Below are 7,902 nucleotides of genomic sequence, written 5' to 3'. Positions count from 1 at the left end.
CCTTCCCTTCCCTTTTTTCCCTTTCTTAAAACCAGTGCTATTTTCTATTCCAAAGCAGAGAACAGAAAATAGCACTGGATTTAAGAATAGAAATTCCAAGGCAATGGCCAATATTTTCTAGTTTTCTTCACATTTTCCCATGGGTGTAACTTTGTGACCTCCTCGAGTATTTCTGCTTTGGTCAAGAGCCACTTTATACTGTATCAGGGCCCTACTGGTAGCACAGAGCCATTCTGGATGTTAAATGCTAATCAAATCAGATTAGAATTAAGTAAAAATGTGGCAGCTAGGAGGAGTTACGGGAATGTGAGTATGAATTTTAAAGCTGTGTTACTGTTTTGCAAACATGTAGCAGTCAAGTGTGGATTTTAGCATCTGTATGTTGGTCAGCATCTTGATTCTGAATCTGGCAAGTGACAACCAATACCTTGTGACAGAAAAGTTTCTTAAGGGCCTTCTGCATAAAGAAAAACAAACTTCATAGGATGACTGTCTGTCCATTTTGGCATCTCTGAGAGAATGAATATAATCACTAATTGCAGCACAACTTCAGAACAGTTTCTGATCAGTTCTCACTGAATGCCATTCACCAGTAACTTTTCCATTTTGTTTTGTTTTGTTTTGTTTTTTGTTTTTGACAGGGTCTTACTCTGTTGCCCAGGCTGAAGTGCAGTGGTGTGATTTCAGCTCATTGCAGCATTTGCCTCCTGGGTTCAAGTGCTCCTCCTGACTCAATCCCCAGAATAGCTAGGACTACGGGTGGGTGGGCACACACCATCACTACCAGCTATATATTTTTTTTCTGTAGAGACAGGGTTTCACCATGTTGCCCAGGCTGATCTCGAAGCAATCCACCTGCCTCAGCCTCCCAAAGTGCTGGGATTACAGACATGAGCCGTTATGCCTGGCCCCACTTTCCTTTAGGGAATTTTTGTCTTTTTAATTTATTTTGAAATAGTTTGAGATTTATAGAAAAGCTGCAAACACAGTACAAAGAGTTCCCATATACCCCCACTCAGTTTCTTACATTATTGACATCTTACACTGTAGTGATACATTTGTCAAACCAAGGAACCAGCATTGGTACATTACTGTTAACTAGGCTTCCCCTGGATTTCACCAGCTTTTCCATTAATGTTCTCTTTCTGCCCCAGGATCCTATCCAGGGTACCACATTACATTTAATCATCGCACCTCCCCCGCCTCCTCTGCTCTGTGACAGTTCCTCAGTCTTTCCTTGTTTATCATGACATTGACAGTCTTTAGGAGTACTAGCCCCGCAATCTGTAGACCTTTGCCTGATTTGAGTTTGTCTGATATTTTCTCATGGTTACACTGGGGTTATGGGTTTAGAGGAAGAAGAATATCACAGAGGCTAACTGTCCTCACCACATCCTATTCAGGGAACATGATAACAATATGACATCACGGCTGATGTTAAGCTAGCTCACTTGGTTAAGCTAGTGGTGATTGCCAGGTTTCTCCACTGAAGTTACCATTTTTTTTCTTTAAGGAGTTTTAAAAAAATAAGTTTAAATCATAGAAATAATAAAAAAAGTCTTCTCCTTGTAAAAAGTTGAAACATTACTGAAAATTTAAATTCCCTTTTAACTAATCCGTGCTGCCTATCCTGCTCCCCATTCCACCTCCTTAGAGGCAAACACTGTTACTGCTTTGAGCCTTTTCAATGCATTTACATCCATACATATGTCCCTGTAAAATATATATAGGATAAGTTTACACTTGAGGTTTTTATATAAATGATATATCATACTATATGAATATCTTTCTGCAACTTGCTTTTTTCACCCAACAATATGTCTTGGAGATCTGCTGTTCTTTTCAATGGCTGAGTTGTATTTTATTGTATCCTACAGATTACACCCCAGCTAGGCCTGTGTAGATCCTCTGGAACCTGTAATTGTTAGATCAAGTTACTCATGTTCACAAAAAAAGCACGTTTATTAAAATGGCTGTGTATAGACATTACACACTACTATTGACAATTGTATTTTCAAAGATACAGTTTAAATTGGTCACTGTTTTTTTAACCTCATGGAGTAGTAAAGCAGCAGAAAACACCACATCCAGGTTGCAGTGTCAGGGGGCAGTGTTAGAGCCCTTCCTTTGCCTCTTCCCACTGACCACACCAAGGAGGGAAGGAAAGAGCCATCATGTTTTTCTGTCTGTTACTGCTCCCCTGCATTTCCAGAGGTAATGTGATATAGTGAGAAGAAGGTGTGCTCGCACAGAAATGGTGGTGTAGACAGTAGCTCCGATGTGCAACACATTCAGCAAAACACAAAACACCCTTTTCCTGGTTCTTCTCATCAAATTCAATAAAACGTTTACTTAAAAAAATTTCTGATGACAATAGTGGCATGTGTTTAACATGGACAACTTGGGAAACATAGAAAAATACAAGAAAGAAAACTAAAATCACCCCTTATTGTACCATCCAGAATAACAACAGTGTTATTAATATTTGGTATATATCCTTCTAGTCTTTGTTTCAGTGGATAAACCCATGTAAGCAGCAGAGATGCTCTGGGTGTGGGGAATACTGCACAGACTTACTTTTCCTACCTACCTTCCACTCCATTTCCCCTGCGAACTTCCCAGAAGAAAATGAGATTTGCAATCAGTGGAAATCTCAGAACTGTCTAAGCACATGAACTTGGGCATGCTGACAAAGAGCCACAGGCAGTAAAGGTCAGCAGATTTCCACACCCAGGCCAGGAGAATGAATGCAGATGGGGTTGCCCTGCTGCTTACCTGCATGCACTGTCTCCAGTACGCTTAGGGTCTATGCTTCTGGACTTGGTATTTCTTAAGCAGTTTCCTTTTGTGGGATGTTGTTGGTCCCTTTTCCTGGAGGATGCTGGGTGCTCTCCTTTTCCTGCTCCAGCTGATCTGTGCTCCCTTCCTTTTTTCCAGGCCACCTGCAGGTCCAGCAGTACTTTTGTGGTTTGTTCAGTCGGTCCTTCAAACATCTTCCACTGTAACTTGATGTCACTTTCTGTCCTGTCCTATGTAATTCTGGGTAATTTTAGAAGCAGCTGAAAGTATCACAATCCCATCAGAGAAAGGATGTGGCTCATAGCCTTCCTTCTGGGACCACATCAAGCAGTGCTGAATGGCAACCCGAGAGCACTATAGGCCAGGAGGCAAAAAGCTCCACTGAACCCCTCTCACCCCAAATTCATAGGAATGGTCAAAATTCAGCTACCCTCAGAGTATATGCTTTCCTATAGATTTTTAAAAACATAACAGAGATGTTCTTTACTTTGGAATGACGATCTTTCCGTTTTAATGAACAGGAATGCACCATGTCACCTCACAGGGTCTTTTCCAGTCCTAGGGTTGTGGGATGTTTACCTAGAAATACACAGATGTGTACACTAAGCTGGAAGCCAAGTCTACCTACAGGCGGAATGGACAATCACTTAACGCTACTCAGTTGGACAACTTTCTATCTCACCCACTTTTCATTTTCCTTCCCCACTTCCTGTCAAAAGCCTGGTAGTCTATCTTTAGAGTCTTGGGGACTGTATTAGTTAAAATTAGGTTTGGCTGTTGGTGATGGTAAAATGATATGACAGAGGATTAAAGGAGGTGGAAATTTTGCTCTCTGTCCCTCATATGAACGTTTCAGGTCAGGATGTACAGAGCTGGTGTGATAGCTTTGCACCATGGAACCCTCAGGGCTCTCAGCCCTGTCTGTCTTGGAGTTCTAACAAATATGGCTCTACATTCGAGATCAACAACCAGCCTGAGACAGAACTCCAGCTGTCACATTCATGCTCTAAGTAGCAGGATGGAGAAGGGATGAAGAAGCTGCCTCTACTAGAAATTCTTGGAAGCTGCAACATGGCCCTTTACTCTCAGTCCATTGCCATGTAGCTACACCTAGCTGCAAGAGAGGCTTGGAAATGTTGTCTTTATCTGGGTGGTCAGGTGGCAAGATAAATATTCAATAACTAGAAAAAGAGGAAAATGGCTATTGGGGAACAACTAGCAGTTTCTGTGATAAGGGTCCATTGGAATTCCAAGAACCAACTATTAGAATATAACCCTGAAAGGGGGTTTCCAAGCTCAGTCATTGCCACTCAGTACTTTTGTGGGGACTGGTGCCACTATGAAAGTGCACACTTTATGAGATTGGGGTGTATGCCCAGGGACAGGCAGAGATGGTAGCTAAGAAGAGGCTGCCCAGAGGGTGAGGGGCAGGACGTTAGACCAGCATTACCTTCCTCACAGCGTTACTTGGGGCTGGGTGCATGACCACATCCCTCTCAGCATCAAGGAAGATGACTGTGGAAATAAGTGTAAACCTTGAATACTGTGAGAGATCCTATAGGACTACTGAAGTTCATAACAGGAGAGAACTGGCATCTTGAGCACCTATTAGGTGTCGGGCACTAAGCTGGAGGTTTTATGTACATTCTGTCATTTAACTCTCACAACACCTTATCATTTTCCATTATCATACCATTATCATGTACAAATGTGGAAACAGGCTCATGACTGTAAACGACTGAACCATATAGCTAATACGTAGAAAGAGGCTTTATCCATTGAGCTCTCAGTACAGAATAAGACTAGATTAGAGAGGCTCAGAGGTGCCAAACATATACATGCTTGTATCAACTTTTTATAAAGTGAATTACATAAAAGACAGGGAGGTAGATGGCTATTATTTAAACGCTGTGACTACTTTCATGAAACAAAGATTAGTTTAGTAAAAACCATGACCTCCCTAATTTATTGTAGAAATTTAGATGTCCGGTTGAATATGTCAGCTTGAAGTAGATCAAGCCGCTCTTCTACTTACTTATCTAAATATGCTTTGGATTATGAGGTTTTCTTTTGCAATGACCTGACTGTGATTTTGTTAATAATAATGCAAATGTTTATGTAATTTGATTAATGCTAATTTTTTGATAGAATAAAAATATGAAGGATGATGACCTCTCCATGAAACAAAATGGAAATGATCTATCACAAGTAAATCTCAGCCAACATGCTAATGGGCCTCTCAAGCAGATACAAGAGACAGGGTAAAGTAAATCATATTATTAGTGACTCAAAAAAGTGGATTAAAACACTGTGCAGGAAACAGAGTGACTGATTAATATGTAGTTTACATGTTAACTCAAAAAGTCAGAATGAAATATGAAGTCAGAATGAAAGCAAGACTTTTAAAACAGGTCAAACAACTAAACTAATGCTTCACCCTACGACTGTGTTTTTAATGAGAGTAATTTCTAAGAGAAACTTGTCTTTACATATATATAGGGAGTAATTATTTCCCCTCAGTACATTTATAAAATGAAGCTATCGTGAAACACCCTTAAATTAAATAAAATGACTTTAGTTTTGTGCATGTAATTTTTGGCATCACTTCGAGGTGAAATGGATTTATGATATCTCTCCTGCCTCCTAAAGGTACAACTATGCAATGACCCTACAACTGCTGGGCTTGGATGACAGCACTGAGCCCAGTGATAGGAATCCCGTCCTGATGAGAGGGGCCTACTTGTCTTTTCTGTATCTGCACCACCTTCGAATCAGAGAACTGCAGGTATGTGGATGGCAGGCATCAGAAATGCCTGGTTGTCTAGCAAAGAGGATTTTCTGCTATTCCAATAGCAAATGCCATTTTATGCTTTTGCCCTTTGTTCCATTTTTTTTTTTAACTTGGAATCAGCCCCTTTCCAGGGTGGTGTGTTCCTTTCTCCACAGTAGGGTTGACCTGACATCAAGTTGTATTCTGTAGGGTGAACTAGGCGAAGGGCAGGGACCTGACTCTGTTCTTTCTTTGTTTCAGCGCATCTGCTTAGGAATTCTGAATTATTTCAGATCTGTTGAACGAACCCTGACAATCAACACTTCGGGCCTTACTTTGGTTTCAGGGAAACTGGTCCCCACCATGGAAGATAGTTCCTGGGTAAATATGGCAAAAGGAGGTCTGGGCACCTTGCAGGGCCTGGGCGCTCACCACTATGTCCATGAGACGCCTGCTGAGCACAAGGTGAGGTGTTGTGCTGAGGTTTTTTCTTCCTTGATTATCCTGCCTCCCAAAGCCACCCTCTAGATAAGACCTGGAATGAGTTAACATGATGCAGTAACAGATGGGGGGTTCTTAGGGAAGAGGCCTTTTAATCATAATAAAACACAAGGTCTGCTTAAGAGCAATTCACAGGCAGAGAGTGCCCTAAAGCAGCCTGGAGGCCACACTGGGAAGGAAGAAATAGAGCATGAGAGGCCCTTCTGTTACCCTGGCCTGAGAACTTGACATCCTTACAGAGACACTCTTAGAAGACCCCCCCCCCTCGACAATTGCTATATATACCTTTTTTGCCTTCTTTTCTGTTTTTTCCCAAGCCTCAAAAAAAAAAAAAAAAAAAAAAAAGGACTCAACAGAAGTGTAGAAAAACATCGGACAGAGCTGAATAATAAAGAAATATTTTATCCCTCTAAACACCTGCTTGCCACTTAGTGCTTTTGGTGTTTCTAGAACACTTTTTTCTGCAAAGTCTATAAAATTTCAATCCTGCCTAACAAAAGGCCAATAAGACAAAATTCATATTAACTCCCTTTCTTTGGGAATAAAGTTGAGAATGCTTACATTTTATTGGACTATTGTGGACACTCTTGTAATATTTTAATCTCAATTTCTAGAGAGTTTATTCCTGAAGATAGAGTTTAATATGAATTTTATCTTCTTAAAAATGCTAGATTGACAAAGGTGAAAAATAAAATCTACTTAGCTCCAAAACAAGTCATTTTCTAAGCTAGTGTGACCTCTGACTTATGCCTGTTGTGTCTATAAGTGTGAAATCTTACTGTTAAGTGTTGTTCATATGCACACAGTCTAGAGCAGCACTGGCCAGCAGTAATATAATGCAAGCCACATACATTATTTAAAATGTTCTAGTAGCTACATTTTAAAAAGTACAAAGAAACATGAAATTTTAAATAATATAATCTGTTTAGCCCAATGTCTATATTATTTCTACATATAATCAATATTAATAAATCATTGAGTGATCATACATTTTTTGTACTAAGTCTTTAAAATCTGGTGTATATTTTATATACAGATAGCACATTTTAACTCAGACAAGCCACATTTCAAGGGCTTAACAGCCAGTGGCTAGAGGCCACATGTACTGAACAATTCAGCTTCAGATATTGGGAATTTTTTTTTTATTTTCCTGTCCCAGTGGCTTAGAGTCCTACCTTCACATCTTCAGGACACCCTTCTCCTTTGGGTCTTCTGCCCTAACAAGCACCCACCAACTCCTACTCCCGCATGACACACAGACTTCCTCTCAGGTCTTCTCTTACTCCTCTGTCCTCCTGCTTGGGTTCTAACTCATCAAGCCCAATTAGTTTGGTCCTCAGTGGAACTAGAGAGGTGAGTTAAGATACTTTTAATACCAACATGCTACAAAACAAACACATCTTTCTCTTACTAATATTGATCCAGCCACAGCTGTGGTATGTTATTATGCTAATGGATATTTTTGAAAATGTTCTTACCAAAGAGCCCTCTCTCAGTCTCTCTCTTCTGGGTTTGGGTAGGATATAGAAATAAAGGAGGAGAGAATAGGCAAATACTGTCCTGCCGTACTCATTATAGGAGGAACTTCTCAGGGTAATGCATTTTATTTATATATATTTTTTGAGATGGAATTTCACTCTTGTTGCCCAGGCTGGAGTGCAGTGGCGCAGTCTCAGCTCACTGCAACATCTGACTCCTGTGTTCCAGCGATTCTCCTGCCTCAGTCTCCTGAGTAGCTGGGATTACGGGTGCCCACCCCCACACCCAGCTAATTTTTGTATTTTTAGTAGAGACGGGGTTTCACCATGTTGACAGGCTGCTCTTGAATACCC

The sequence above is a fragment of the Rhinopithecus bieti genome, unplaced genomic scaffold (genome assembly GCF_001698545.2).
Source record: "Rhinopithecus bieti isolate Rb0 unplaced genomic scaffold, ASM169854v2 scaffold_11508, whole genome shotgun sequence".
NCBI classification, from domain to species: domain Eukaryota; kingdom Metazoa; phylum Chordata; class Mammalia; order Primates; family Cercopithecidae; genus Rhinopithecus; species Rhinopithecus bieti.
The sequence above is the reverse complement of the archived record's forward strand: the minus strand, read 5'-3'. Positions refer to the sequence as shown.